This window comes from Tamandua tetradactyla, chromosome 10, assembly GCF_023851605.1.
Source record: "Tamandua tetradactyla isolate mTamTet1 chromosome 10, mTamTet1.pri, whole genome shotgun sequence".
Taxonomy (NCBI): Eukaryota; Metazoa; Chordata; class Mammalia; order Pilosa; family Myrmecophagidae; genus Tamandua; species Tamandua tetradactyla.
In genome coordinates, this window is record NC_135336.1 from 96,672,158 (window position 1) to 96,693,836 (window position 21,679).

Genomic DNA, 21,679 nt, shown 5'->3' on the forward strand with positions numbered 1-21,679 from the left:
GTTGCACAAAACAGGGACAAGACTTCAAGCCTCCTGGAATGTTACACGGAAATAGAACAAACCAGGGCCGAGGCTCCGAAGTTTCAGGAAGTAGGTTTTATTGTCTATGGCCATAGGGCTCAGCCGAGTAGCCTCTGAAAGTCTGAGCCCCGAACAAGAGGTTAACATCAGTTTTTATAGACAGGATGGCATGGTAAAGATCAAGTGAACGACTGGCTGATTTAAATCGGGAAGGGCATGAAGCTGGGTTTACAGAAGTGGATGAGCGGTAGAGGGGGAGGGGGCTTCACAGGGACTTCTCTTATCCTGCCTACTGACCGTCCTCGGGCCTGGGAGACTTCAACAGGGAATGGCCTGAGTCAACAGGGGCCTGCCTGTTGCAACAGGAAGTGGCTTCAGCAGACAGGGCTGCCTGCAACATTATGATTGATGATGGATGGAAGGTTACGAGGTGGAGGGGAAAGGAGGTAAGAAATGAATGCCAGTCGACGGCTTTCCAGAAGAAAGTCCTGGACAATCAATAGAGTACTGGTTCTGTTAAGAATTGGGGGTTCATTGAATAGTAAAACTTTACAGGTGAAATGTAAGTATATTATGCCCCAATAAAACTATTAATAAAAAGAAAAGCAGGGAGGAAGGGAGGAAGGAAAAGAAAGAAAAGAATCCAAGGTGCAGGGGGAGCCGAGAGGGGGAGCCGAGAAATGCAGAGACTTTTCTGGCAGGGTAGGGCAGGAGTTCCCAAACTGGGACCCTTTGGGCATCAAGAAGGCCTGTGCATGTTTGGGGGCAGTGGAATGGGGTGAGGCAGGGGCAGGAGACGGGGACTGTTCTACGGTCAGACAACTTGGGGACTCACTGGTATAGGCAATTAAACAGTATTCTTTACTGCTGGGCTTTTTGGAAACTTTTATAAAGTTGATGGGCCAAGTGCAGGAAGATTCGAATGCAGGGTTTCACAAATGTGTCTGACCTTAACTCTTATTAACTTTCCCTCATGAAATCTGGCATTATTAGCTTTCATTAACCTGAAAAAACACCGACCGTTCCACCTGATGAAATAACGAAGCGAGTCATTTTGCTTCCCTGTGTAGCAGTTATTTCAGATGAAGAAAGAGCTTCGAGCAGTCAGGTGTAAACAGCATGTGGCAGAATTCACCAAAAATGAATAAATAAACACTGGAAAAAGTGTGATACTAGACATAAATGCTATACCATACATCTAAAATGTGAAGCATCCTGGATCTGTTAAAGAAAAACCCAGAGAACATTGGTTATTTTGCAGGTAGTCATGCAAATGATCTCACATCTTAGGGGGGTGGCTGGTAGACTGAGTCTGAGCACAGCAAACAGGATTTACGGGAGAGTGGGGAACAGGGAGGGGGAAATGCAGCTCTGGAGCAGTGACTTTTATATGCACATTTTTGGGTGTGAACTAATTAGCTAATAACTAGCAAAGAGGTGATTTGAGCATTTTGTCCTTGAGAAAGCTGCGGACATTCAAAAACCAACCAACAAAAAGCAGTTTCAGTTCTGTATGGATCCTCCACGAAACTGTGAGAGTTTAGCTGTGACAGGTTGTATCTACGGAAGGTTAACACCTGTCACCAACATCTCTGCCTTAATAAGGCCAGCTCTCCCAAAACCGGGACACTGAACTCCCCTCTGGCTAACTGCTGATGGGTTGAATGAGGAACTATTACTGCTCGAATAATACAAGGACAATGAGACATTTGTTTCTCCAGGTTGTCCACACTCAGGTGAAAAAATAAGTAAAAATTAGCCAAAAATATTCAAGCAGCGTTCAAACAAAGGGAAACAACTCTTAGCATGCTCCTTAGAAGGCGGTGACCAGGACAAAAAACGTTGAAGGCACCAGAATGTTGCGTGTGCCTTCTATGCGTGTCCCGGTTTTGGGTGAAGTCTGGCTTGTAGGCCAGGTGTTTGGCGTCTTTGGAGAGAAACAGGTGCCTGTTAGAATTGGCAATGAATCAAGAATTGAGAAATTGGATTGCGGTAAATGGCAGAGAGCTGGCCTCATTAAGGCAGAGATGTTGGTGACAGATGTTAACTTTCCGTAGATGCAACAGAAGAGAAAGCAGAGAAAAAGGGGAACAACTAAGATCAATAAAATACTCATAAATGATTCCCCTTCCCAAATTGGAGAGAAAAGTGAACTGAGGCGGTAAGAATTGAAGGAAATGACCCTCTAGATTAAAGTCAGTTTAAACCTCCACATTTCCATTTCACAGAGAGAAGGGGAGGCCCAGACTGGAAGGAGATTCATTAACTTCCTCCACAGATGATTATCTCAACAACCACCAGGATTTATCCACAAGACGAAGGAGATAGAGCGCAGAGGTGGAGGGTCTACGCGCTCTGCTAAGAGTTTCCAAAGAAAAGAAGGTAAAGACAGCAAAGAAGAAATATGTGAAGAAACTCCAGCTGAGAATTTTCCAGAACTGGAGATAGGAAAGTCCTCAGATCCAAACTGGCACCTAGGGTGGGCCAGGGTGGCTCACTGGCAAAGTTCTCGCCTGCCATGCCAGAGACTCGGGTTCAATTTCCGGTGCCTGCCCATGCAAAAAAAAACAAAAACAAAAACTGACACCTAAGCACCCAGCATGACAGATAAAGATAAACCCACCCCTGGACACATCGTAACCAGACTGAAGAACATCAAGGATAAGGAGAAAGTCTTAAAAGCTATCCCAAGAGAATGGCAAATTATCTTCAAAAGACTGACAGACTGATGGCAGTTTCTTATGACTTTATCAGTAACATAAGCCAGAAGACAATGGAGTGACATCTTCAAAATGCTAGAGGGGAATAATGGCCTTTCTAGAACTGCATACGCAGTTCAACTAAAAAAAAAAGTCATTATTTGTAAATAAATAAAAAGTAAAGCCATTATTGAGACATTTTCAGATGTACAAATAGCAGAAAACAGGGGAAATGAGGATAGCAATGAAATAGAGACAAAAGTGAAGAAAAGACCAACAAATTCAAAATTGTTTCCTTAAAAGAAACTAATAAAATAAAGCTTTAGGGTGGGCCACGGTGGCTAAGCAGGCAGAGTTCTCACCTGCCACACCGGAGATGCAGGTTTGATTTCCGGTGCCTGCCCATGCAAAAAAATAAATAAATAAAAAGAATAAAATAAAATAAAATAAAACTTGTTTAGCAAAAAAAGGAAAGAGGCATAAATGAACAATACTAAAAAGGAAAAGGGTTCACAACCACAGAGAAGGAGTTTTAAAACTCCTAAGGGAGAATCATAAACATCCTTATGCCAATAAATTTCAAAATTTAGAGGAAATATTTTTATAGCAAACTATACATGAATAAGGTACACTGAAGAAGACATAAGAATTGAGTATACAAATAATAATGAAAGACACTGGATCTGTAATCAAAAGTCCCCCTGCACCCATTCTAAAAGACAGCAACCCAGATAGATTATTAGAGGTGAACCTTACCAAACCTTAAAATAACAACGAAATCCCTCTTTTGTACAAGCTGTTTCAGAGAATGGAAAAATACTTAACTTCAGACAAGAATAGCAAAAGAAAAGAAAATTATGAACAATTTCTCTTTTGAAAATGAACATAAAAGTTTAAAAATAAAACATTATACTATAAAAATTATAGTAATATGCTATATCAGTAAATTTTAAAAGAAAAACAAATACATGGTTTTCTCAAAAAAATGCACACCCACAAAAAGAATCAGTAAAAGTCAGCAACAATTTATAATAAAGGAGACTTCCTTAATTTGGGAAAGGGTATCCAGCAAGCATTTAAAGCAAAATCATACTTAATAGTGGAACTTAAAAGCATTTCAATTAAGGTCAAGATAAAGACAAAGATTCCTAATGTCCCTGCCTGTACCCAATATTTTAATTGGAGGTCCTAGCCAATGCAATAAGACCAGAAAAAAATTAAAGAATTTAAGAATTGGGAGGGAAACAGAAAACAAACAATCCTTATTTACTGCCAGTAGGATTGTTTTATCAGACCAGAAAGGCTAGGTTATGCCACCCCCAAATCTCCACATTTTTACACTACCAAAGTTTATTTTCACAAAGGCACAGTCCATTACTGACCCAGGCTATTTACTCTTTAATGCAGCTTTCCTTGATTTATCATTTTATGCCATTTCTGTCTTATGGCATATTCATATCAACCTGTGCTTACACAAGCAGAGCAAAAGAGAGCTGGAATCTCAGGACCCAGCAATTAAATGTGTTTCAGCACACATCACTTCAGGTCCTGTTTGTTTGGCCAGAAAAAGTCACAAGGCCTTGCCTAACTTCAAGAGGCTTGGAAAATAAAATCCTCCCACACACTCAGAAGACATGAATAACTAAAATGTCTAATACAATTCTCTCTACCAAAGTTCAATACAATCTACATAGAAACTACTAGAACCAATAATAAAGTTTATCACATTTATCAAACTTCTGTGGTATTCTTACAAAGATGCAGAACTTCAATCTACTCATAAGAAAACATTCGACAAGTCCACAGTGAGGTAGAGTCTACAAAATAACTGTCCTAGGCTCTTCCAAAATGTCACAATCAAAAAAGACAAAAGACTGAGACACCACCACAGATTGAAGGACAATATGGAGACATCACAACTAAATGCAATATGGGACTCTGGCCTGTTGGCTACTGGATCCGAAAAAGGACATTAGCAGGAAAATTGGCAAAATTAAAATAAGGTCTCTGGACTCATTAAGAGTAGTATATCACTGTTAATTTCCTGGTCTCAGTAACTGAACTATGGTTATGGGAGAGGTTTACATTAGGAGAAGCCAAAGATAGCTAAGGATGTTATAAAGAAAAACAAGGTGGGGAAACTTGCTCCATATATCAAGGCTTATTAAGGTCATACAATTAAGTCTATGAGATTATTTGTGAGGTATAGACAAATAGACCAATAAATTATAATCGGCAACCCATAAACAGATCTACATCCATATGACAGAAATGGAATTACAAATCACCAAGAAAGAATGGACCATTGAATTAATGATATGGCACTGCTGCCTATTCATATAGAAAGTTAAGCTTGAAGCTCTGGCTCACAGCAGACCAAACATAAATCCAATGAGGATTCAAAACTTATATGTGAAAAGCAAAACTTTGACTTTTAGAAGAAAATACATGGATAGCATATTTAAAACCTCAGAGAGGGGGAAGATTTTCTTTAAAAAGAAAAAAGTACAAACCATAATTGAGAATATGGTAAACCATAATTGAGAATATGGTAAGTTTGACTAAATTAAAACGATTATCAATAAAACGTATCTTTAAAAAGATAAAAATACAAGCCACAGACTAGATAGAAGTAGATACTTTCAATATATATTACTGAAATAAAGAATTAGTATCTTGGATTTCTACATGAACTTCTAGAAATCAGTAATATAAAGATACCCCACATGAAAAATGAGCAAAAGATAGGAACAGGTAAAGCACAGGAGAGGAAACCAAATGACTGAGACATATGAAAAGATGATTAGCTTTATTAGAATCAGCAAATGGGCCTTGAAACAATCAGATACTATTTCATAACCATCCTAAATGACAAAAGTTTAGAAGCCCAGTAATTCCAAGTGTTGATAAGGATGCAGAGAAACAGGAATTGAGTTATTGAGTTGTATAGTGAGTGAGGTATAAAGTGGTCGCCCCTTGGAAAGCATGCTTCAGTATTTTAGAAAGATGGAGATACACATGTGTTCCAACCAATCATTCTTTTCTAGGTACAGACTCTAAAGAAAACTCAGACGTGTACAAAAGGAGATATTTACAAGAATGTTAATTATTGCATTTTTATGTAAAAAATGAAAACAATCTAAATACCCATGAACAAAGAAATCATTGCATTATCTTTTTTGTTTTTTTTCATGGGAAGGCTCACATAAGGTCTGTCTGTTGTTATTCTCTTACCTAAGTGTATGCTTGAAATTCTTCATAATTTGGGGAAAAAAAATTATACCCCCAAGCTACATCCTGAATTTGGGGACAATCTGAAACTGGAGTATACCCTGAAAGCAACTTATAATAAAACTACAGGAAAGCAAGTTTGAAGACTAAATCCAGCAATCATAATTATCCATGGTTCCAGCTGAACCTTCCTCTCCCACGTATCCTCAGGCAACAAAAAAACAGATAAAACATGATGCCCTTGTTCTGGTTTGCTAGCTGCCGGAATGCAATATACCAAAAACAGAATGGCTTTTAATAAGGGGAATTTAATAAGTTGCAAGTTTACAGTTCTAAGGCCGAGAAAATGTCCCAATTACAACAAGTCTAAAGAAATGTCCAATCTAAGACATCCATCCGGGGAAAGATACCTTGGTTCAAGAAGGCTGATATAGTTCAGGGTTTCTCTCTCAAGTGAGAAGGCACATGGTGAACACAGTCAGGGCTTCTCTCTCGGCTGGAAGGGCACATGGTGAAGACGGTGTCATCTGCTAGCTTTGTCTCCTGGCTTCCTGTTTCGTGAAGCTCCCTGGGAGGCATTTTCCTTCTTCATCTCTAAAGGTCGCTGGCTGGTGGACTCTCTGCTTCGTGGTGCTGCAGCATTCTCTGCTCTCTCTGAATCTCTCATTCTCCAAAATGTTTCCTCTTTTATAGGACTTCAGAAACTAATCGAGACCCACTCAAATGGGTGGAGACATGTCATCCCCTAATCCAGTTTAACAACCATTCTTAACTAAATCACATCAACCAGGGAGATGATCTCATTACAGTTCAAACATACAGTATTGAATAGAGATTATTCTACCTTTATGAAATGGGATTTATATTAAAACATGGCTTTTCTTAGGGGGCATACTTCCTTTCAAACCAGCACAGCCCTGTACGCAGCTGAAGCTCTGGGGAAAAAACAAATTTCACATAAAGAGAGACGCAATCAAGGATAATTTGCTCAAATTATTTCTGAAGGTACAGCTAACCCAACCCTTGTTAAACATACTTGATATAAAAGGAAACGGCAGGGCAACTGTGCATAAATACCACCAAAGAAGGAAGAGGGGAAGAGGTAAGGGAAAGTGCAAAGGACAATGAAATAGCCAGTCTGGAAGAAAATATATTTCAAAAAATGGGTTAAAGGTTTTCACAATAAGTGATTTATTGCTCCAAGAAATGAAGGAGATCATGAAATCGGCAAAACAAGAGAGGAAACGAGATGACAAGGAGACAAAATGGGATTTTAAAAGGAACTTGCAGCGTTCAGGAAACACAATGTTAGCCAAAACCCCTCTACGAAACTAATAACTAAATTAGAAACGGAAGAAGAGAGAGCTGTAAGCTGAAACCGTAACATCAAGAAACGCCTTCAGGTAATGACAGAGAATCAGAGGTGTTAAAACACACAAACTAAGCAGGTGCCTCTGCTATTCACCAAGCCACTCCAAAAGTTCTGCTGCTGCTCAAAAATAGTTTTGGCACACGTTTTTGGCACTTATTTTTAAAATGAAGTAAAGGAAATCGGGTTTTCTTTCTTTATTTTCAGACCTCATTCTTGACGCAAACAATGTTCTCCAGACTAGTAAAGTGTCTGGTACATAACGGGCAAATAATAGTATCAAGTATAATTTATGTAGCACTTATTACATTCCTGGCCCTGTCCCAAAACTTACATATATATAAAACCATGTAATGCTTATAACTACTCTTCATGAAGTAAATACATCTTCATCCTCAATTTCAACTGAGGCACAGAGAAGGTAAGCAATTTGCCCAAGGTGTGTAGGTGACGTAGCAGGGATTTGAACCTAGTAACCTGGCTCCCAAGGTGAATGTTTACTGACTGCGTGAATGAATGATCAGGTATTTTCCTGAATGAACTTGGTCGTGAGTGACTTGGGACTTGGCTCCCTACTGAGGATGTGGGACAATGTTCAGAGATTAGAGAAAAGTTCTGGACAATTTATTTTCCCAGGGGGTCTCGTGGCAGGAAACTTAGGTCTCCTAATTCTGATTTTCCATTGATGGCAATTTAGTTGATAAAATCACCAGGTCACTTTGCCTCTTCACATACAGGCTCAGGTAACTGGCACTCCTCCCACAGCCAGAGGAGACGGGCTTAGACCCAAGAGGTCTGGGAGGAGCAGTAGAGAGGGAGGTAGCAGGGAGCAGAGGAGAAAGTCAACCCAGCGGCCAAGGCAGAGCTTGGAGACTTGGCTCTTTTGCCCAAGGGCACCAGTCTGGGTGGGGCTCGGGACTAAGGCTCCTGGCAACGGTCAGAGTCAGGGTCAGGGTCAGTGGGGCTGGGACAGCAGTCCAAGGCCCACCAGGTTCAAGGCAGTGTGTCATTCCAGTCAGCCTCTGCTGAGCCTGAGACACAGGGCGTCTCGTTCTGGGCAGATGAGGGCCAAGCAGCTTTTCAAGGCGGTTGGAACCAGGAGTCCAAATTTCTGCTGCAGAAAACCAAGCAGAAATTTGATCAGAAGCCCAGTGAAGTGGGCAAGCATCCACCAGGCTCCTTCAGAGTCCCAGGACCTGGGTTCAGAACCCAGTGCCAATCCCACAACCTGGGAGGAGGAGGAGATGGAGCCCCTGACACCTTCCAGGGTTGTGCTACACGGGCCTGCGCCTGTGGTCTCCAGTGCCCGCGGCCAAGCAGGACCAAGGAAGGACAGCCACAGCTCCACGGACCCCTGCTGAAGGGATGACCGTCATCACCCACGCCAGCAGGCCAGTTACAGAAGAGGCACGCAGGATCTCACACAACCTGACACCAGGCAGTCCTCGTTTACTCAAAGGACCTGCTTTTCAATCCTATAGAAGAAAGGGCTGCCGCGTCTACACGGACCTTTGCCAAGACAGCAGGTCCTTGTTAAGTTTTTGAGGCGAAAACTTAATGAAATATTTTCACTTTCTGAGATGCATTTCCAGGAACCAAACTTCAGCAGACCTCACTTGGGAGCCTCCCTGCACCCATGACATTTTAATCATTTCAGAATTTACTTTAAACAAGGAGCCGACTTGTGGGAGATGAGGGTTCGATTCCCGACTCATGTACTTCCCAAACAAACAAAAAACAAAAATTCAACAAATGGTGCTGCAATAAGGGGATACTCACATGGAAAAACAATGACATGCGACCCCCATACAGCATACAAAAAAAAAAAAAAAGATGAACTGACTTGAAAGGAGGAGAAAAGTGAACGAGATAGAAAACAAGTCTTAATATAATATATATGAAGCCATTCTTTAAAAGAAGAATATTATAGGCATGCTCTCTGAAATGGAAACTGTATATTACATATGCCAGTTTTAAAGAGGAGGCACCATAAAAGTTTGGACATATGTCAGACCATATCATTTCATTGGAATACTTTATTCCATGTAAGGATGTGTAGAATAAGGACATATTTACCCACAAATGTGACTCTTTATTCCCTAGATCTAAAAAAAACACTCCAAACAACAGCCACTCCCTATCCCCAACTTACTGGAATCTGATACTTGTCCAGATCGCTATCTTCATTAAATTCTACTCTTCCTAGATCTCACTGAGCACGGACAGAAAAATTAAATGAGGGAGACCCAGGATGAGCGGTGGTGCTAATACAAGCGGTTGCTACACATAAAGATTTTTGTTTGTTTGTTTATCATAGAATATGGAAAAGAAGAGTGAAAAATAATTTCACAACCTCTGATTACTGGAGGTAAAGAGGTTCCTGTTATCGCAAGATGCATTTATCCCCCCAAAATGAAACAGAAAAGACCGAAAAAATAAATAAAAATGAAAAAGTCATTCAAGTGCAAACATCTACTGCAGGTATCACACACGTGCACACACAGCTGAAATGAATGGTAGGGATGCTGCCGCGGAAAATGTTGGTCATGAAATCTTCAGACACTTCACCGCATTTAGGAATGATCTAAAGACCTTCTCCCAGAGTCAAAAGTCCTACTGCCGCCCCAAGGCTCTGCAAAGACATCTTTTGCACAAACTTGCCTGTCAGCCCCTCTACAACGCCCACACCCTTACAGGGAGATGCCTGCCGCAGGGTGCTTAGGAGTAGTTTTCTTTTTTTAGATCAAGTTATTCTGTTTAATTGTGCGACGTTTTATCAGATGTTAATTTCCAAGTCTTACGTGTGCAACGTGTCCACCTTTGACAACCCAACTTCCTCGTTGTAACGATAAGATCTTATGCGTGAATGCGTTCGTAAACCAAATTCGATGACATCTGACCTGTGTAATCATTTTGTTTTTTTCTTTGCCTTTCCTTATTAAAAGAAAAAAAAAGACTGCAGTCCGAGGTTCTCCGAAGTGAGCGGCGTTCCCGGGCGGCGCGAGCACCCACGCTCCACACTCGCCCGCCTGCTGCTGCAGGACCCGGCCCTCGCCGCGCGCCCAAGTGTCCCAGCCGCGTGGGCATGTCCCCGGGGACTTACCGTGCGCGCGGCGTCCCCTCGGCGGGCGGGAACAGGGGCTGGAGCCAGTTCACAGACGCACTCGGAGCTGCAGGGGCTGGGGACTGGCTCTGCAGTTAGGAGGTGGGAGGAGCGGCGCGGCAGTGCGCACAGGCAATCTGATAGGTGAGGATGCAGGCGAGGGAGGACCAGCCGCGGCGCCGGGGTGGCGGCGCGGGGCGCTGGGACTCGGGGCGCCCCGAATCCCCACCGCCGCCCCCACGCGGGTCTCCTGCGTGGAGCAGGACCACTGCACGCAAAACCCGAGAGAGAAGCAGGCACTGTCTGCAAATGCTCGGCCTGCGTAGCCCCGGTGTGAAGCGCCTCTTTCACCCTGCGCCAGCAAGGCACGAAGATGGAATTTGCTCATGGCCCCTTAGGACGGCTCTCCGAGTTTACCGTCCTGCTCTCCCTGGAGGGGGTCCCAGAGTGAACTTTGAAGACACTTGTCTGTACCCGGAACGCCAGCGGGGTCCTGCGCCTCTTAAATCCCAAATGCCCTGAAAGAGGGCACCCCTCGCCCTCATTTAGAAAAGAGATGCTAATTTAATAACAAATCTTTGCTTATGAGCGATGAGTGAAGGTCAAAAAAGGGAAAGAAGGATTTGTGGGGGCTGTTTAATGCTTAGGTCAAACCCAGGAAGGGGGTACTATTACCATTCTCGCTTTACAGGTGAGGAAACTGAGGCACAGAGAAGTTAAGGGGCTTTTCCTGGTCTTCCATTGGCCCCAAACGGAGCCCAAGTTCAAAAGGAAAGCTTCTCGGCACAACCGGTGCAACCTTGGGGTGGGGGCGTAGAGCGGGAAATGGGGTGTCAGTGGGACCCCAGATCTCACTTGGAGGAACTCCCGCTGGCAGTGACAGAGGCACCTTGCCCATATGTCACCCCTGCCCTCTCCCCACCCTCCCCCGAACATGTCCCCAGTGACTCCCAACCCAAACCATCCTACCCAGAGGTTCTCACCCTCAGCACAGTTGATGTCCTGTGGTGGGGTGCCCCTGAGTGTCCTGTGGGAGGTTTAGCAGCACCCACTAGTTGCCTGTAGCACCCCCCAAGTTGTGATAACCTAGAATGACTCTAGATGTTGCCCAGAGTCCCCAGGGGAACAAAATCACCCCAAATGAGAAGCACTGCTGTAGTAAGAAGGAATGGGACCTCGTGCTCCAGAAATAGCTAGGAAGACATACGTATCAATGGGGCCCATGTGAAAGGACCACTTATTAGATATTGGAAGGATGGGGTACATGACAGGGCCTCTGGCAACCCTGTCCACTGCCATTCCCCCCAGTCACTGTCCCCATCACATCAGCCTTCTCAGGGCTCACTAACCAGCCCCAGCTCATCCCGGTTTAGCGTCTCCTCTTCCCTCTGCCTGGAAAGTTCCTCTGTGATATCCCCAGGACTCTCCTTTGCTTCACCCATCTCAGCTCAGATATCACCTCCACAGACAGACCTTCCCAGAACACCCATCCAGCACACCCTCTGCCCCCGCCTCCTGCCTGCCCTGCTGTCCGACTGTGCCTGTGTCACCACCTGAAGTCTTCATGACATTTTCATGAAGCGTTTGCTCCTTTCTCTGGTGGCTGCCGCCCCCCACCCCAGCCTGAGACGCCGGTTTCTGCACCACATCCCTGTGGCCACTTCAGCACTCAAAAGATGCTCGAAAAATGCTCCTTGAAGGGCCAAGAGCAAACAAACAGACGTCAGTGAGCAGTGGCCAATGGAGAAGGCAGGGAGCTCTTTTACACCGTGGGGTGGGGGGTGGAGGGGTGGAGGGGCTGAGGAGAGTTGTGGGAGGCACCGGAAGACCGGGAGGTGCCTTCCTGCCCTCTTGCCCACTTCTCTCCCGTCCAAGGGCATCTCCAGCCGATGCCCTGGAACACCCTGCGCTGTTGATTTAAAAGCCTCGGTGGGGCCAGTCTTCAGGGCAGGCTGAGAAGGTCCAGGGGACTCTCGTGCAAATGTAAAGAACCCACGAGAGGTTCTTTGAGGCCTGGAGAAGGTTTTCCCAGGGAAGCCACTGGACTAATTGAATTGCTCTGCCCGGAAAGCCTGTCAGGCTCACGGCAGTTTCTGCAACATTAAGTAACACTTTCTCCTGGAGCAAGATCAAGGGTCATGGGAGCCACAAGGGGCTGGGTTTGGCATCACTGTCCTGGGGCCAGGGGGCTCGGCCCTGCTTCCAGCCATGGACCCCCCCCCCGCAAGGCACTTGGCTGCTCCATCAGGAGGACGCCCTGCCCACGAAAACCTGATGCCCCTGGATTGACACCCCGCCCCCAGGAGTCTGACTTCTCCCCAAATGGGTGGAGAAGGCTGCAGGGTAACTGTAATGCCCCTCGCCCCCCTCATAGGGGGATGGGGAAATGTGGGCTGGAGCCAGGGTGCTCCCTGTGGTTATAACCTGGCAGCTGTGGGTGGTCTTGGCAGGCCAGGCCACTGCCAGGCAGACCCCACAGGTTGGAATGAGGGTGGCCTCTTGTTCCTGCTGAGTAAGTAGGTGGCACCAGATGTTCCTAGAAATGAGGGGATCCACTCTCGGAGGGGACAGCAGGCAGAGTCTATGCTGGTTAAGAGATTGAGGGAGGGCTGTGCCCAGACGGTTCCAGACATCTCAGAAATAGAGCCTCCACCCCAGCCGCAGGGAGAGGGTTGTGTCACGCATACACTTGCAACCGTAGGGTGCTTCATTTCGGGATCATTGCAGGAAAATGCAATCCTGTGACACCCAAACAACCCCAATGGACACTTAGAACACGGCCACTGACTTGGGGCTGTTGTGGCGGGAACTGATACTAAATACTCCCTGCAGGACCTGCCGCCAGGGGCTTCTCCAGTGACTCTGGGGCATCTAAACCTACTCCGAGCCTGTGGTCCCTGGAACTAGCTTCTTATCCTGAATTTAATGATAGAAGCGCCCCGCCTGGGAGAGGATAGAGAGGTAGAAGTCCAAAGTGCATGGATTATGCAGTCGTGGAGCGTCTGCTGTCAGGTTTCCTAGCTGCTGCAACCCTGACTTTCCTGGTCAGCATAGGAGGCACGACCATGGGGCGGTCGTAGGGGCCTCTGAAGTTGGGGCAGCCAGAGGCTGGGCCACTCCCCAGGGACCCGGTGGCTTCCTTCCCATAATGCTGATGGATTCTAAGGTGTTTGCCGCTTGCTGCTTTGTTGTAATTCCTGCCTTTTCTACTAGGCCATGGGGCCATGTCTTACACAGCTAGCCAGCCCCTGCAGAGATTGCATTTAGATACTGGTTTCAGCCCAGATCCAAAGGCTGCTGTACTTTTGTGGAAAGCCCATGGATACAGTGTTAAACAGAGGGAGCAGCATATCTGATTGGGAGAGAAGTAGAAAGCATAGTTCTTAAATGATGAAGCTCTTTTTAATAACAAAAATACCAGTGTTTTAATCAGTTATGTTACATTGTCATGGTAGGGGGACATGCCCTTATGTCAGCACTGCCTTCAGAACCAGTTGCCACTTTCAAAGAAGAACCCCCCCATTCTTTATTTTTGTTGTTGTTGTTTTTTTATTTTTCACATGGACAGGCACGGGGAATCACACCCAGGTCTCTGGCATGGCAGATGAGAACTCTGCCACTGAATCACCGTCGCATTGCCCCCTGCCCCCCATTCTTAATATTCACACATCGTACTGGTCAGAGAAGCAATCTACTGGGTGCTAAATGGTTTTTTGATGTGCTGAAAATCAAATTCACACTTGAAGATCTTTGTAAGACTGAGGATCTGCCCATGTACCGACGACGCTGCACAGAGCTGGTGAAGAGGCAGCTTGACAAGAGCTGGGAGTTGCAGGGACCTTTTGAAAAAGAGGATGTTGATTTGGAATGTATAAATTCCAAATGTATAAATTCTGGAGTGTCGGCTTAATGAGTTGAGGGGGAAAAAAGATAACAGGTATTGTTGTTCTCCTTCGGGAACACCCAGTGGAAGAGGCGAGACCGAATTAGAAACCACGGGTCGCATTAGGGCTGGGAGCTGGATGCAGATGCTAACACAGGTTTAAACAAAGCGCGATGGAGTGCAGAGGAAAAGCCAGCTGATTCTCAGTTGGTTGTTTGCTAACTTTTTTTAACAGCAGAAACTTCTTTCCCAAATGAAGTGTGCATGGACTCCAATATCCCCAGACCAGTTAGGTCAGAGCTGTGCTGTCTGGGGATGGGGGGAGGCAGAGGAGCTTCCTGCAAACTCAGCGTCCCCCTCTTCCACAGCTGAAGCTCGTCTGGTGTCCACAACAAGGTAAAAAATGTCGGCAGTGCTTGGCAGTGCCTGGATAACACTGTGAGGTGGAGGCTGTATTTTCCAGAAGTTGTCGTGATTAGATTTAAAGGGTAAAGCCTGAGAGAAGAAACTTATAGGAGTGATTTAGGAAAACTCACTTAGGTATCACTTTTAGAAGTAAAATGATTACTATTATTAGATTTATTCTAAGCTAGTCATTATTCTAAATGTTTCATGCATGTTTGACCACTTATTTCTCACTAAAGTTTTGTGAGGTGGGTGCTGTTATTCCCATTTTACAGATTAGAAAACTGAGCCACACAGAGGTCAAATAATGGGTCCAAGAAAAGCAACCTCTTGACAGATGGAAATAACTGGAAATTATAACATGTCTATTACTTTGTTGGCCCACGCAGTTTCTCCCCCTTCCTTTTTATCAGAAATGTTATGAATCTGAAATCTAAATGGGGGAAAGAGCTATAGATATACAAGAGCTTCTTGCCTTAACCTGAGGCTACTGGGAAGCTGCCAGGAGACAGCAAAGGTTTGTTTCAAAGGAGGAAACCCATAAAGCTGTCCCAATTAGCATCTGTGCTGGAGGCACAGCCAGTGCCTTAAAGACATATATAAAAAACAAATTACCCCACTTGAGTCTGAGGCAAAACATCAAGGCATAAGGTGAAGAGCTGTAAGGAAAATTAGGGGCAAGGTGACAAGGGAAAAGGAAATTCAGGGAGAAATGGGTACAGCCTTCTCTAGAGGACTGGAGACAGTGCCTTCACCCATTCCCCATGGCTTTCCAAATTGTCTTCTTCTTTTCTGGACTCTAGAACATCACTGTTACAGGTTCGGGTGGTGGGCTAGGGCAGCGATTTCAAGTCTGTCCACTGGACCTTAAACTGTATTAAACAAAACAAAACCAAACAGGATCCAGGTTCTCCTGGACTTCGCTTTGGGAAACCCTACCTGTGCTTTGTGTGGAGGGCCTGGGCAGGACTTTTCAGAGCCTTTATTGTAAATTAGGTATTGTGAATGTTCAAGAAGGGCATAGGAAATGCAGCGTTTCCCAAAGTGATCTGGTAATAAAGCCCATTTTTCAAAGAATGTTGTTGTAGAACTCATGTTCCAAGAAACCGTTTTGGGTAGCACTGTTCTAAAGCAAAATAAAGGGAAATTAGGTGTAATAGATAAAATATGTGCAATAACTGTTGTTTCCACCATTATTTGATACCCATTTGACAACATGACATGTAACTTCATGAACACAGACAAGATGAAGCTTGTCGAGGTCTTGGAAACCTGAGAACTGAGGACCTTTGCGCAAACGCGAAGATTTGGCATCTGTGCAACCATGTCACTCTGTCACCAGAGCCCACCGGGCAGACACTAGCTGCTACACTGACACTTAATCGTGAGCGTTTTAAGAACAGCCGAGTGTTGATGTCATTCTTTCTCACACCGGATCCCTCTCTCCCTGAACCAGGAGAAAATGCTTTTTTTTTAGCCCTTTTCCTAGACCAGCCCTTGAAAAGCAACCAAGGAAGGATGGGGCTCGTGCAATGGCTTGCCAAGAAAAAGCAGGACACCTCAGACCTGCTGTTTGGGGTTGAATTGTGCCCCAAAAAAGAAATGCTGAAGTTCTAATTCCCCAAACGTCATGATGTGGCCTGATTTGGAAGCAGAACATTACAAATGGGATTAGGCAAGTTACAATGAGGCTGTGCTGAAAGGGTGGTCCCTTATCACAATGCAGCTGGTGTCCTTATGAGAAGAGGAGACTTGGACACCAAGAGGTGGAGGGGAGAAGGTCCAAGCATTCCCAGAAAGCCTCTGCCAGAATCCAGGAAAGAAGTGTGCAATGGATGCTGCCCTAGAAGCTTCGGAGGGAGCCTGGGCTCCAGGGGAGAGAATGAATTTCTGTTGACTTGCGGTCCTTTGTCACAGCCACCCTGGGAAACTAAGACATCTGCCCATTGGGATGTCAGCGTTGTCAATGCGACCTGGTGCCCACTTGTCAAATGGACAGCTGTGGAAAGGCCAACATGGACGATTCCTGCCCACGAACAGGCATGGGGCCAGCGGGGCAAGGGTGAGACGCGAGAGAAGGCACACAGACAGGCTTGAGATCTGGTCCATGCAAGAGAGAAGGCCCAGATTGGAACGACTCTCAAACCCACTCATGGGGACCCCATCGGCCTGCAGACCCCCTTCCCAGCTCCTCTCAGGGTTCTCCATGACACCGTCTAGCCTGACACACAGGTCAGAAGCCTTAGGGGTCCGTCCTCTCTGTCCCTTATAAAATCTGGTTGTTCTCCCCCAAGAATGACTTGTGTCCCTCCCCCTTCACCCACCCTCCATCTCTAGGGGGAGATTTGTAGCCACCTGCCCAATTGGCCCACGCCCTGAGCCCCATTGCTGGAGGACTTTGACCTAATTAATTCAGGTCCTTGCTTGAGAAGCAGAGCCGCTGCTGGCAAGACATGTGCTGTCTGAATTTCCTGTGGCTGCCGTAACAAGTGACCACAAACCTGGGCGCTAGGAAGAACACTGATGTATTCTCTCCCAAGTCTGAAATCAAGTGCCAGCAAGGCCAGGCTCCCTCTGAGACCTGTGGAGAGAGACCCTCCCTGGCCTCTTGCAGCTTCTGGTGGCTGCTGGCCGCCCTGGCATGCCTCGGCTTGTGGCAGCAGCACCCCAGTCCCTGCCCCTGTCTTCCCACGGTGCTCTCTGCTCTGTCTGTGCTGTTTGTCCAAGTCTCCGTCTTGCTTCAGATGGCATCATATTGGATTTGGGGCTACTCTAATCCGGTATAACCTCATCTTAACTAATCACACTTTCAAAGACCCTATTTCCAAATAAGGCCACAGTCCCAGGTACTGGGTTTAGGCCTCAGACATATCTTCTTGGGAACACAGTCCAACCCTCAACACATGGACATGCTGAAGGAGGATTCACAGTCTGGACACACACCACCCACCCTCCTCACCTCTGGCCAGTGGCTGGAAGGCCCCTCACCAGTCAAGCTGACAGTTTATCCATTTGTGCCATGGCACTCTGGCATATATTTTTTTCTCTCCTACCTGCACTTTTCTGTCCCTTTACCTAAAAAACTCCTACTTAGCCCTCAAAACCCACTTCAAATGGACCCTTCCCTTCCCGAGTTAGTGACTTCATCCTCTGGGCATGCATGGATTTTTGTCCCTGTCTCTGCATAGCTGGGGCGGCTGCTTGTCAGCTCACATTGTCCACTCCCTCACTGGGGGACAGTGATCTTATCTTAGGTACTTTTATGCCCTCAAGCCTAGCTGCTACTACCATATGAGTGTCAAATAGCACAGGCATGAATACAAAGTAAATCCCTGCTGGTCTCACCATGAACCCCTAGAAGCGCCCCCCCCATCACGCCAATCACAGTGGGTGGAGGGAGGGGCCGCTTGCTCCTGGGTTCCTTAGTCGTGGACCAGCGGGCTCCAGTTGTCAGCCTTTCAGGCTAAGACATGGAAGGTGGGTGGTAGAGCAGGTATCTCAGCAGGCTGCCTGCTAGGGACACGAAACAAGGACATTTCAAGTAGTGGGGAGGGAGCTAAAGCCCTCGGCCAGGGTCAGCAGCCTCCCCCCAGCGAGGCTTCCAGGGCAGCAAGGAGCCGCTGGCTGGGGCCGCTGGAGGGAAGGGGATGCCAGCGGCAGGGTCTGGGGAGGACAACAAAGCCCGTGTCTCGCTTCTTAACTTTGACTCTGGTTCTGGTCTCTGTTTGGGGGGTGGCATTGTTTTATTCATTTTCATACTTCTTCAGGTCCTGTTCACAACGCAAGTGCTTTTGGAAATGATTTCAACCTATGAACTATTATCTGTTGCCTTATCTGGCAAACTTCCCTGCTAAAAAGCAGTGACATGGTGCAATTACTATTTCAATAATGTGTATGACTGGGAGCCTCCTACAGACAGACCAGGATCCTTTATATTACCAAGTTCCACTCACCATGGCATGACAGGTCATGCTCACATATCCCCTTGATAGAATCATTGTCAACCATTTAAAAGATGCCCTCAGGGAAGAAAGTGCAGTGTCATACCTTTAGTGAATAAAATTGAAGTGATTTGAACCACTGGATTTAAATCAATAAATATCAAAAACCTAGGAAACCAAAAAAAAAAAAAAAGTGGAGTGGACTCTGGGCCACTCATGGAAGAGATAGTAGAGTAATTCAGCCAGTCTCAAAATAGGGACAGTAACTAGAATTTTCCACGTCAGAGATTTTAATCTTGCAAAAGGGATCATTAAAAAGCCACGTCATTAATCTTATCTTATCATAAGAAAACAGTTGGAGTTCTTAATGCCTCGATGTCCCAATCTCTAAATGGAGGTCTATAAATGTCATTACATCTATTTTTTTTTTTAGTGATAATAAAAGAGTTCCCAATTGGCAAAAGAAGTAGCTATTCAATAATTTACTTGGCCCAATTTTTCCTTGTAGGGTACTTCAGGTCCAGCGAGGACAAAGCCATGGTTTTCATAGCCTTTACTCTCGATTCAGGAGCTCGGGGACACGCTGGGACAAGCACAGATTCAGTGGGCAGCTGCTGAAATTGCCCCTCCTTCCCGCCTCAGGTCGCCTGTCGCTGTCGAGCCACATTGAGAGTTAAACATCCTTGATGGAAATCCCTCATGATTTTGCCGTCTCAGCCAGTTGTTTCACCCAACTGATCGTGCATTGTGAATGAAAAGTGTAAAACTGAAAGCGGTATTGAGAAGAGTATTTCTTCATCAATTTCTTTCCTCTGTAGGCATCGACGCAGGAAGGACTGTCAGGTTCAGTGCTGCAGGTGAGGATGAAACAAATGGTGCCCAGTGGTGGTTCTGAGGGAAGACACGGTCCCCACCCTTAAGGGGTCCCCGTTCTCACAGTCTAAGAGGGGGAGGAGTGGGGGGGGTCACAGTCGCATGGCAGCAGGATGTGCACCAGAGAAGCCGTTCCCAAAGGATGCCCGCTCCCCCAGCTCCCCAAGCCCAGCTGCCTCGCGTCCTGCACAAGTGACAGCCCTCTGGGCAATCAGCCCAGAAACTTCCACTCTGTCCCCATCGGGTGCCAGAGCTTCCATTCCATTTTATCTGATATCTGCATGCCAGGCATCCATCCCTCCATCCAACCCCTCTGTATGGGGGTCTCCTCCTGACTCTCCTCTGGTCTGGGGACCCGAACCTTTCTGTCCAGCGTCTGCCTCAGCCTGGCCCGTCAACATCCACGTCTCTGGTTGGCGCCAGTCCCTGGCTTTAGGGCCCCGACCCTAGCTAAGGCCCCACCTCAGCCAGCCTAGTCCCCACCTGAACCCCGTAGGTGGGGGCTGATTACAAAGACTGAAGGTAGCCCAGTGATGGGCACAAGGGGGGGGATCAAAGATGACATTGGGGGAAGGGAGCTTGAATAAAGCCACAGGCAGGCCTGAGAGGTTACCAGACAGAGCATCCGGATAGCCTGGACATGTTCTAGAACCTCAAACCCTCCTTGAGTACAAAAGTCCTCCTGTTTCCCCCTCAGACTGTCACACAGGTCCTCTAGGGAATAAATATGCACACACATATATGCATACATAAAAAGTAAATATGCATACACCTAAAAAAGAAGGAAAGTTTGAGGCACCCAGAACTACCTGTGGAATTGAGCTTATTTTCCCAGCAACTCCAGCACATGGTCAGAAACCCTCATCTTGGATGTGGAGCCCTCACCTCTCCCCTCGGGACTGTTGCTGTGCGGGGAACATCTTCTAGCACAGAAAGTCCTGGGCAGCTGCAGCAATTCTGCCAAGCAAAGCACTCTCCTTAGGGCTCATAGCAAAGCTCCCTGTTGCCCATTAAAATAACAAAGTGAACCATAAAAATGTTAGCAGAAAGAAACACCTGTTGAAAGCAAAGAAAATACCCAATGCAATATTGAAGAAAAACAACAAAGTTGGAGGATTAGCACTACCCAACTCCAAGCTACAGGGAGGTATTGGTGAAAGAGTAGACACCTAGGTTAGAGAGCCAGAAAGAGACCTGCATAAATATAGTCAACTGGTTTTGACAAAGGAGCAAAGGCAATTCAATCGAGACAGGATAGTCTTTTCAATAAAAGGTGCCAGGACAACTGGACAACCTCGTATAAAAATAAAAAATGAGTATAGGCATTTATAACTCTCACAAAGGTTAACTCAAAATGGATCACAGACCTAAATGCAAAATGCACAAAAGCTTATAGAAGGTGGCATAGGAGAAAGCACAGGTGACTTGGCTAGATACAACCCACAAATGAAACAATTAATAATTGGGACTTGGTTAAAAATTTAAAACCTCTGCTCTATGAAGGACACTGTTATGAAAATGAAAAAGCAGACCAACAACTGGGAGGAAATATTTGCAACAAAGCTATCTGATGAGGACTTGTATCCAAAATATGCAACAGACTCTTTAAACTAAACAATAAGAAAACATCACAATTTTTAAATTAGCAACAGACACCAATAAAGAAGATAAAGAGATGACAAATAAGCATATAAAAAGATGCTCAGCATCATCTCATCATGGATTTGCAAAGTAGAACAAAAATGAGATTCCACAACTCACCTATTAGAATGGCTAAAAATCCTAAATACTGACAATATCAAATGCTGGTGAGGTGGTGGAGCAAAAAAAACTTTCATTCATTGCTGGTGGGAATGCAAAATGGAACAGCTGCTTTGGAAGAAATTTTGGCAGTTTTTCACAAAGCTAAACATAGGCTTACCCTGTGATCAGGTGTTTATCCAAGTAAGATGAAAACTTATGTCTACACATGTATGTTTATTGCCCAAAATTGGAAGCAACCAAGATGCCCGTCCTATAAGTGAAAGGATAAACAAACTCTGGTACTTCTCTACAGTGGAATATTATATACCAATAAAAAGAAATGAGCTAAAAAGCCCCAAAAAGAAATGGAGGAACCTTAAATGCATATTGACAAGTGAAAGAAGTCAGTTT

The 21,679-nt window shown here is 45.5% G+C and overlaps 1 protein-coding gene across 3 annotated transcripts in view; it reads right to left on the reverse strand.

Moving 5' to 3' along the window:
* Positions 1 to 10,511, reverse strand: part of LOC143648653 (beta-1,3-galactosyltransferase 5-like) — a 71,873-nt gene extending 61,362 nt beyond the window's left edge. For all 3 annotated transcript variants that reach the window (XM_077118932.1, XM_077118930.1, XM_077118929.1), the window contains exon 1: positions 10,424 to 10,511. The gene's annotated coding sequence lies outside the window, so the exon portion shown is untranslated. The remainder of the gene's footprint in view (positions 1 to 10,423) is intronic.
* Between the last annotated feature and the right edge of the window lie 11,168 nt (positions 10,512 to 21,679).